Source organism: Diceros bicornis (genome assembly GCF_020826845.1).
Source record: "Diceros bicornis minor isolate mBicDic1 chromosome 13 unlocalized genomic scaffold, mDicBic1.mat.cur SUPER_13_unloc_1, whole genome shotgun sequence".
Lineage (NCBI taxonomy): Eukaryota > Metazoa > Chordata > Mammalia > Perissodactyla > Rhinocerotidae > Diceros > Diceros bicornis.
Window position 1 is genome coordinate 8,801,144 of NW_026690866.1, and position 11,565 is coordinate 8,812,708.

An 11,565-nucleotide genomic window follows, 5' to 3' on the forward strand; every position below is an offset into this window, starting at 1 on the left:
GACCAGTGGTCCCAGCATTCAAGGTCACTCTGCTCTAAGTGACCAAGTCCAGACGTGAACAGGGGACCAGAAATCCTTGCTTTTCACCACTATTGAGCCCAGCATTGACCATCGAGGCCTTGTCCTGCTTTGGGGCTCCACCAGCCAGGCGACCTCCTGTGTCCAAGCACTTTGGGCACCTTCTTCTCCCTGCTTGAATCCCAACACACCCTCCTGAGCTCAGAGTCACTGACCCCATTTTTCATGGAAGAAACTGAGGCTCCGAGAAGACACCACATGAACTTGCCTGTCACAGGGCTGTGAGGTGACCCAGCTGTGGGTTTGACCCCAGGTCAATCTGACACTAAAGGCTCTGCTAACACAGGAGCCTGAGGAGTTGTCCTGTGAGCCCAGCACAGAGGTGAGTCCATCCTGGATGGGGGCTCGGGGGAGGGGCACTGTAGGCTAGGAGCTCTGAAGGGGGCAGGGGTTTGGCAGGGTCCTTGGGGAGGAAGGCTCTAGGGAGGCTGGGGTGCGGTGAGGGGTACACTCTGGGCACGGTGTCTGGACCAGATCACAGAGGACCGTGACTCAGGCAAGGAGTCGGGCCTCACTACAGGTTTGGTGGACTTGAACGAGCAGTCTCATCAGAGCCTCAGGCGGTTAGAACCTAGATTTGGGGGGAGCTTGGTGTGGGCACCTTATCCACCTCCACTCAAGCCCAGATCCCCAAGAACCAACAGGATGAGAAGGCTGCCTCCATTTCCTCCCATGTACAGTGGGCACTGTGGCAGTCGCCTACCTCCTGCCCGGGCTGGGGATGCTGCCTGGAGGGGCCAGAGAGGGCTTCTTGTCAAAGTAGCCATTCAGGACAGATCTGTGCTCAGAGAGCTCTGAGTGATGGAACCAAGGGCATGTCCCACCAGTGGGCTAAACAAGACGCTCCTGTCCATATTGCTGTTGTTTATTCCAGGTGGACAGGGATGACGCAGCATCACCCACTGGCTGGATGCAGAGGGCCAGCAAGGAGCTATGGTTGAATAGCCTGCGACACAACGCTTGTGTGTGACCAAAGCTGCCACGGGTGTGGTGGAGGCTGAGGAGGAAGAGGTGTTGCTGGAAGCCAAGATGAAACCAAAGACCATCGGGGACCAGGGGGCGGTTGATTTCCATAACTGTGGGGGTTGGCATGATCAGCAGACTCTCTGGACCCGGCAGGACACCCTAGGCCGGCATCCAGCTCCTGGGCTTCTTGGCCCCTTTGTAGGTGTCGATGGGGAACACTGTCCCGGGCAAGAAGGGACTGGGAATGGGCTATCAGGGATTATGGGTAGGGCAGCCACCTTCTTTTCTTTGCCATCAGGGGACTCTGGGTCAAAACTCATGTTGCTCTCCTCCACCTTGGAGCTGGAGGTACCAGCCAAGTGCTCTCTGAGCATTGGATAATGTCCCTGCCACTGATGTCCTGGCCCCACCTGAGGTGTCCCAGCACTTGGAGTGGGAGCTGTCCCTGGTCCTGAAGCCTGTCTTGGGGCCTGGAGGCTTGGAGGCTGGATGGAAGGGCTGCATTTGCAGAGGTCACGCCCCCGGGGTGAGTGGGGACACTGGGACACCTGAAGTCACAGATGCAAGTGACCCACACCTGGGAAGCTGTGACGGAGGTGCACAGAGGGCAGTGCCTCAGTGGCAGGTGGGGCTTCATGCCCATGGGCAGAACTCTTTGGCAAATGTCAGCTAGTCCTTTGGACCCTAGAGGGCAGAAGGCACCTAAGGCTGCCAGTCGTCCACGGGAGGCCAGGACAGCCTGCTGACTGGCAGGTATCAGGCCTGCAGCAGGAGAGGTTCAGGGTGCTCCTGAACCTCTGCTCCTGGTTAGCCTGGGCCAGCGGGTTGGACAGAAAAGATGGCCACCTGTTTTTTGTCACTCTAGTCTGTACGTGCTCGTCTCCCCAGCTAGCCAGACCCTGGGGAGGGTGGCCCTGTGGCTGAACAGCACTAGGGACTGAGGAGAAGGTGCCCTTGGCAATATCGAGTCCCTCTTCTTCATGTGAAGCAGGGTTGAACTGGCTCCATGCCTGACCTCACCCCCTTGGTGACGGTGGGCTTCTTCAGGTCAAAGTCATACTAGGCATCGGGTTCATGGCACTGAACACATTGGCATCCTCAGGGGTCTTCAGCATGGGGGGGAGCGGCCAAAGGAGGGTTGGCTGTGCTCAGGACAGCCACACCAGGGACAGGGAAATGCACAGAGACAGGAAGCAGATCAGTGCTTGTCAGGGGGTGGCGGAGATGATATGGGGGCATGGCTGCTTCATGGGTACAGGGGTTCTGGTGGGGTGATGCAATGATCTGGAACTAGATAATGGTGATGGTACACAGCATAGAGGATGTAATTAATGGTCGGCCCTGAATTGTACAACTTTAAGTGATGAAAACACTAAACTTTATTGAATCTAAGTTGGAACACATAAAACATAAGAAATCATAAAACATAGAAAAGGGAAAAGACATCCTCCCCTCACAGGCAAGGTGAGGGACAGCTCTGGGGTGCGGCTGAAGCTGGGCGGGCCTTAGTTGCTGGCGATGAGTGCGGTGCTGCAGCTGCTCTAGCGCTGGAGCCACTGCTGTGGCTGATGCTGGAGATCCCACCAGCTCTGTCTGTGCAACTGGCCCAGGAGCTGGACCTGATCTGGGGCTGGAGCTGGGCCTGTCTCAGGCGATGGTGATATACCTGACTCTGGAATTGGCTCCAGTGCTGAGACCGACTCTAGCTCTGCATTGTTGACAGATTTGGTGCAGGAGCCAGTGTTGGAAATGGCGGTTGCTCTGGAGCTGGTCAAGTGTGGGAGCTGGAGGGAGCTCTAGTTCTGGAGCTGGCCGCAACTGAGCTCTAGAGCTGGTGCCAGAGCTGTCACTAGTCCACAGCTGGAGCAGGATCTGGTGCTATTTGGCTCTAACTTTGTAGGTCGAGGTAACTCTGGCTCTGCTGCTGGTGACCAAGCCTTTTCTAGCTCCACAGCTGGTAAACAGCGTGTCGTGACCTTTGGATGGGGTCAGTGACATCACCAACCAATCACGAGCTGTCCATCAGATGGTGGAAGCACTCCAGCAAATAACATATATTACATTAGTGTTATTTCATCTCAGTTCTAGTTACATATTTATTTTAAATATACTTAGAAGGAGAATGGCATAATAGAAACCATTTATTCTTTGCTCAGATTTAACAGAGCACACCTTATTGATGTCGTTTTTTAAGAAATATTACATACACAGTGGAAGGCACCGTTCTTCTTCCTCTCTCTTTCCTCCCCAAAGGTAACTACTGTCTTGAAGTTAATATATGTATTCCATACACATTTTCTTTTGCAAAAAGACAGTTGTCCCCAATTTGCTGAGATTTTTTTATGTGTCTATCAAAGATATGTTTCTGAGCAGATGCTGTTAAAAACACTGTCCTTTCAAAGTAAAGATGACAAGTCAACCATTAGTTGAGAAAGTACCTGCTTTTTAGACATCATTTTTAAAAGAGAGGTTTGAAAATATCTCCATCATGTTACCATTGATCCTCCCTATTTGGAAGAGTTACATTCTATCAATTTTTAGCAAACACTGCATGAACCAGACTGAACCAGTGCTCCTAGGGGAAGGGCAAGGTTAGGTTTCTGCAGCCTTTGGTTGTGACATGTTTGGGAACCTATCAATGCATAGCCTTGTTTTATGTTTGTCTCTTTTGAAAAGACCTTATTTAGTATAGACTGTAGACACATTATTTTAACTCCCAGCCAATATCACTATCCATAACCCATGCCTGAAGGAAGCTAATCTAACACAAGTGTTTTCTACATATGGCCCATCACAGGCTTCTTGTGCTTAGGAACACTACACAACACTTCAGCATTATGTTTGCGGATCATTACAAAGAGGAAAAACAGCAGCAAGAAGCAAAAAAGGTGAAAAACGTACCATTTAATAGACCAGGAAAAGGACACTTGTTGACCTGAGAGCTGAAACAAGAGTGTCACCTTGTTCTACCTCAGCTGGGAATGTGCGCCTCAGGCAACTCCAACTTTCTGCCATTCTGCACCCGTCCAGGAATTACCAGGGAAAACACAGTGTGTGTTGGGTTTGGATTCACCTGTAAATTTTAGTGACTAGGTGAATTCACGAATATCAAATTACTGAATAAGGAGGATTGACTCTGTTCTGTTGCCAAAAACAATGAGTGTATGAAACTCATACTTCAGAACTTAAACATGGAAAGCTTTCTAATCTGCTTTAAAATCTACATGAAGAGTTTCATTGTTTTGAGCCATTTGTTAAAAATGTCAAAAAACATCTTCTGATTGGTTTAAAAGAACAACTGATTGACCTCAGGAATGGCTGTGTGTGCTCACCATCTCTGATTTCTCTCATTCTCTCTTGAACCCATTCCAATGAAGCCGCACCACTCCACTACAACTCTTTTTTCCAAAGTCACAAGTGACCACCACATTGCTAAATCCTACAGTCATTTGTCAGTCTGTGATTTACTTGATCTACCAGCACTTGACATAACTATTCACTATGTATGTTAATAAAGTCTGGGAATAGCCAGTAAATTATTTTGGGACAATCAGATATTCATTTGACAAAATATTAATAAATATTCTATTTGGTCTCATACCACTCCTTAAAAATCAACTCCAAATCTGAATATAATAAACAATAAAAGTGTAATGAATATTAAAAGTATTAGATTGTTTTAAAAAGATTATAGAACATCTTTATATCTTGGATAATAGACAGTCTTGCTAAACGAGACTCAGAAAGCAGAACTCTAGTTGATAGGATTCATAAAACTAACTACAGCAAAATACAACTTTGTAAGACCAAAGGCACCGTAAATTAAGTAAAAAAACAGAAGAAAACACTCCAACATGTAATCAAGGCTTTCTCTGCAGACTATATGAAGAACTCCTGTAAACTAATGAGAGACAAACCATCCAGTGGAAGTGTGGCAAAGGTTAGGAACAGCCAAACAATTCTCAGTGGAGGAAATATGAAATGCCAGTAACCAAGAAGTGTTCAACCTTCCCAGAGATGACAGAAATACGAAATAAATCAACAAAGAGACATGCCTTCGATATCAGATTGACAAACATTTACAAAGTTTGTTTCAGGTGTTGGTTACATGGAAAAATGAATCCACTCATACAGTACTGAAGCACAACTTTTGGAGAACAAATTGAAAATACCTGTTGAATTTTTCAAATGAGCATATTCTATGACTCAGAAGTTCTGTTTATTAGTATCTGCCCAGGAGATACCTTCACACAGATGCAAAAAGAAACATGTATAAGAATACTCTTCATAATATTGTAATAGCAAAAAATGGGGACAACCCAAACGTGCACCAAAAGAAGAATGGTTCAACAAGACGTAGTTTATTCATAGTAACGTGTCAGAGTGACAAAGAATGGAGTAGATCCAAGCAAATTGTTACAGAAGTATCTCCCATATAGTTTTGGTTGAAAAGAGGAGGCTGCAGAATGAGGTGCATCTTATACCATTTTCTTTAAACACACAAAACAAAAAGAAAAGAATATTTTTTCTACAGCAACAGATATATGTGGGGTTGTGGTTAAAGGAGTCTTTAGCTTGATCCATATATAACTTTTAATTAATTAATGTTTTACAAAGGTACTGCTTCATATATTATTTGTATAATGAGAAATTAAAATACATAAGACTAATTAAGTTCATTCTTTCCTACTAGAGAATTTCAGCTACCCCAAAGTAACTAAGAAATCAGAACGTCCACAGGAAAATGTCAGCATAGGTGGGGGACAACTGAGCTTGGCTAACATGAGCAGACATTTTTCACACATTAGGGGAGCTGATATTTTGCTGTAGGACCATCTTTGCCATGCAAACCTTGGGACAAAAGTGCAAGTATTTACCAGGATACAGCCAAGATATAAAACCAACCAGGTCTTGAAAATAAAACGGAAAAGCCCAGTTGTCACTCTAAATCTACCTCTTCATTGGCCAAAACCAGCTTTGAGGCTGTTTTAGCCTGTTTCTCCACGAAAAAGAGCAACAAAATTGACGGGCCAGCATCACCACCTCATGGCTCTGCTTCCCGTTACAGGGTTCATCACCATACCCTTTGGCCCCCAAATCTCAAACAAAGAGTTCTATCTTTTGGATATCTCTTCAAAGTTAAATGTTTTAGAAATACAAGAGACCCAAGTAGGGTTATGGATTTTTTAATTCTGACATGTCAAGATTTTTTAAGAGACTACTATCTATCATCATTGCCAGTTTGTAAAAGAACAGTTATTTAAAATCAAGAAATCAGAAAGGCCATAAACTCGTATCAGAAGACAGTCCTGCTTATCAAAGAACAGTTGAAAGTGGTATACACATTTCATAAATACGTAAATATCCCATAACTATATTAATAATTGTGATCATTAGTTAGGCTGTTAAATAGGTCAACTTGACCAGGCCATGAGGTGCCCAGATCGCTGGCTAAACGTTATTTCTGAGGGTGTCTGTAAAAGTGTTTTTGGAAGAGATTAGCAGTTGAATTGGTGGGCTAAGTGAAGCAGATTGCCCTACCTGTTGTGTGTGGGCCTCATCCAACCTACTGAGGGCCTGAATAGAACAAAAATGCCGAGGAAATTTGAATTCTCTGTCTCTCTCTCTCTCTCTCTCTCTCTGCCTGAACGTTTGAGCTGGAACATCAGTCTTCTACCGCCCTTGAACTGGAACTTATACCATTGTTGTTCCTGATTCTCAGGCCTGTGGACTCAGACTGGAACTACACCTCCAGCCTTCCTGAGTCTCCAGCTTGCGGACGGAAGGTCATGGCACTCCTATTTCTCCTAGTGGTTCTGTTTCTCTGGAGAACGCTGATTAACACAATCACATTTACATACTTCTCCTTTATCAATCTGTGTCTCAGCTTTATCAATAAAGGCAGAGCTGGAGATAAGGTCTTGTACATAGATACTTAATTTGGGAGGTACCAGGATTGAGAGAGCAGGGAGAGGTCATGAGTAATACTGTCCTTCTCATGGAGAGGCAGCTTTCCTTTGATCCTCATTGATGAGACTGGCCAGACGGCTCTGTCAGGTTCCAGGCACCCCCAGGAAACCACTGCTTGTCTATCCTCACTCCTCCTTGTACATGGCCTGAAAGTTGGCTCAGAGAACTTATGCAATTCACCAGAGATATACTCAAGTCGTCCTGGCAGAAGAGACATTGAAAAACAGGCTGACACATGTTCTGGTTCCTTTTACATCAGATTTTATTCTTCCCTTTACTCACTTATTCTTTCAATAAAAAAAGTATCAATATCTACCATGTCTTAATAATGATAGAAACATTTATTGAGCGCTTACGATATGCCTGGTACTGTTACTGCTTTATAGGTATTATTTCATTTAATCCTCACAACAGTGTTATGAGGTAAGTGCTTTTAGTATCCCCCATTTTACAGATAAAGAACAAAACACAGAGAAGTTAAATAATGTGCTTGAGGACACACAGTCAAGAAATGGTGGCGCTCAAATATGACTCGGGAGTTTGGGCTCCTTCCTAACTGCCAGATGTCAACTGTGTTTCAGCTGCTCTGCTTCCAGGTTTCAGGCTCATGATGGGGCATAGAGAGAAAGAGAATGAACACCGGCAGACAGGTGGGTGCCATCCCAACCCAACACAGTAAGTCGGATGGAAGTGAGCACCCAGGTGCCATCAGAGCATGGAGGGGTACTCTCACCCCAGAAATTGGGACCACTGAGCTGACTCTTGAATGACAGAAAGTGGAGAAGGGGCGATGTAAGTTGGGGAGGAGTCCAGGCAGCAGAAATAACAGAAGAATACCACTGGGAACACCACAGAAGTGTAATGGTTTCAAATTTCAGTGCACACGCTCAGGTGGCAAACCATGCCATTGACTTTTTTCTTTGGGACCTTAAAGTCTATTAGGATCCCCCATTCTCTAGGTGTCAGAAATAATCTCCTTCAATTCAGAGGCTGAGTCCACCCTGGCCCTGGGACCGTGTCCTCAACTGGGGGCTTCTGTGGAGCCATGGTATGTATCTGCATGGAGGACAAAGGTGGAGAAACCATCGTTACTCATCATCAGTCCACATGTTTCTGCTGACACTGCCCACAAAGGGTCCTTGACACAGAATATCGACTTGCTTAGTAAGCCTGTCTTATCTCCTGCTTCCTTGACCTCCTGGCCTCCTTCAGTGATGGCTCTCTCTCTGCTCTCCTTCACTGACAAGCTTCTCCAAAGACTCTCATCACCATGTTTCCACTTCTTCCCCTCCCAGTCTTCATTCACTATTCAACACACAGTGATGCGTATTCTGTTCCTACAACACACCCAAAATGTTCTGCTAAGATCGCCACTGGGCTCCACGTTGCTAAATCCAATAGATGCTCTTCTCTTCATCTTAGCTGATTTCCCGGCTATATTCAACTTTCATGACCCGACACTTTCCTACTTTTCTTTCTACAACGTTGACCACCTCCAAAAGGCATCCCTGATTTTTCTCTCATCTCCTTGATTTTAGCTCTCCCCAAACATTTAATCTATCAACAAGTTCTATCAATTGTATTGTCAAAAATTACACATCAAGTCTATCAACTTCTCTGCAGTTCCGCTGCTAACACAGTGGCATATGCTACAATTCTCTCTCCCCTGGATGAGTGAAACAGCCTCTTCACTCATCTCTCTGCTTCCACACTTGCCTCCAACAATCCAGTCTCTGCACAGTAGACGTGGCATCCTCAGTTCTGTGCAACATCTCATCATGTCTGGCCCCAGGAAAATTCAGTTCTGTTTTTCTTATGAAAATCTTTGGTTTTGTAAAATATCCTTGATCTTATTTTATAGAAAGCTTTCGGGGAGTGCAAAATGATTAGAAAATGAAATGAACAATTGTCCCCTTCTACCACTCCAGGTGTTGCTGAACAACCTTCAGTACTGAGAGTGTGATTTTTGCCAATCCCCTTCCTCATATTGCTTCCAGTTGTCTTTTCCTTTTAGCTTACCTATGGTCCTTTTGATCTTACCCTGAATGATGAGGAGCAGTTTCCATCTTTCTATTAGATGGCCCCCAGGGACACATCTCTAGCCACTGGCATAGACTCTTTGCTGCTTCATTTCAGTTGGATCTGGGTGGGGCTGGTCATGTCAGAAGACAAGAATGGTGTTGAGTTTCTCTCAGACTTGAGAAGAGAGATGGACCGCAATGGAATCCGTGCAGCCTTTGTGGAAATGATTCCTGTGACTGAAAGGTCATATTGCTCAAGGACATGGCCATACAATTTGCAAGTATAGGAAACAGAAGTGAATGTGGTTATCATTTATGGTGATGCCAACTCTCTGATAAGCTTGAGCTTTTCTACTTGGGAGTATTTGGTGATATGGAAAGTCTGGGTCACGACATCAGAGTGGGATTTTATCCACAGTGAGAGAGATTTCATCCTTGACTCATTCCATGGGACTCTCATTTTTTCACACCACCGTAGTGAGGTCCCTGGCTTTGAAAATTTTATCCAGACAGTTAACCCTTCCAAATATCCAGAAGACATTTACCTCACTATGTTGTAGTTTCCCTTTATTCCTTGCACGATTTCTGAGTCTTACTGTAAAACACTGGAGAATTGTCCACCTAATGCCTCCTTAGGATCGCTGCCTTGGCAGATTTTTGACACAAGCATGACTGAATGGAGTTACAGTATGTAAAATGCTGTGTATGCTGTGGCCTGGAACCTTCACAAGATGCTTCTTCAACATGCAGAAATGCAGCCAATGCGAAGTGGGGAAGGTCTGGTGTTTCGTCCCTGGCAGGTAAAGTCTCTTCAACTTAACAGAATGTACACTCGTAAAAGTGACTTTCTTATGGTTCCACAGGTGCTCAAACCAAGCAGTTAGGATTCTTTCTTCAAGAAAAGCACAAGAGTTTCTATACTTGTTTCACTCTCTAGGAGGTATATCTAGTCCTGGGTAGTAAGTCATCTACAAGAAGGTTCTAGTGGCAACGAGGAAGTGAGCTATGAGTCAATATCAATGCTTTGTGTTACAAAGGATCCGAATATCCTGCCTGCCTAACGTTTCAATAGGGAATATCCTGTCTTCTCCCATGAAGCTCCTCAATGACAAGAAGAAGAGAACTTGTCCTTTATGTGCCTATCTGGTGCTGAACATCATAGTGAATACTTTACATAAATGATCTCATTTAATTCTGCAACAATTTTAGGTATTGCTAACATCATTTTGCAGATTGATGGTCTGGGAAAATTCAGAGAGTGCATGAGGGTGGCTAGATTGGACTTTGTACTCGATATTTGTCTTAATCCTATCACCACTTATCATCTTGATCTTCTTGTTTTTAGGCATTTTCTCTTGAAACTAACTGATATTTTAGAAACATTATGATATTGTAGTTCTCCATATGATTTCATTTGCTTTACTTCATTGGATAATTGTAATAAAGGTACATTATGAAGAAAGGATTACAGACAATGAAAGGCTGTCCCTAATTCAGGGTTTTTCTCTTTAACACCCGGGCCCACTTCACCACAGGATGATGTGTCTCTTTTAGCTGCACCCCTTTCTGAGGAATATAGAATTTAACAATCCTGCTGGTGACTCAGTGAATTTGGCTGATGAAGGAAAATCAGATTCAAAGTAAACCATTCTCAACTTTTGGAATTTTCCAGAAGGACTTGGACTTAAGGTGAAAGTAGGAGAATATTCCCAACATGCTCCACGTGGTCAAGAATTGTCTTTATCTGAGGAGGTGATTGAATGGGATAGGGGAATTACTGAGGTGGATTGAACCCAATCATAATTACTCACACCACACATGAATAACCAAAATCTTGTTGGAGTTTTGTGTCCCCTCATAGCTTCATCAAGGGCCACATATGGGAATTTAACAATTCACTTTCAACTGAAGTAATTTTTTCATTTACCAACAATCCAAGATGGAAGCAAGACCTTCATAAGCAAAAGATTGCAATTTGCTGAAGGTTCAGAAAGGGGTTAGTAGTTTTCAGGAATAATTTTTTTTTAAAAAAATTGTTTTGTACATGTTTTCTAGAGATAATGTTATTGCACACTTAGTACACTACAGTATAGTGTAAACATAACTTCTTTATGCACTAGGAAATCAAAAAATTGATGTGACTCACTTTATTGCAATATTTGATTTATTGCTGTGCTCTGGAAACAAACCCACAGTATTTCTGAGGTGTACCAGTGTTTTATATCATACAATAAGCATGGCGTCCACCCAATGAATTGGATTTAGGTATTTCAAGATTAAGTTTGTTAAGGCCCAATATTCTAAAACACTCTAGTTACTTGAAAATTAGGTAAAAGTCACAGCTGTTACCAAGTGTTATCTGATTTTCTCCAAACTCCACACTCTGCATGCAGTGAGAGTTGTAGTCCGGGATTCAGGAAGAGCCCTCAAGAGAGCAATGTTGCCTGTTGTTTTGCTTGCATTCCCAGCCCAGAGAATGTGATTTCCAATGAGATAGGTGAGTATATGCCTTACAGCGACATTCTCCACT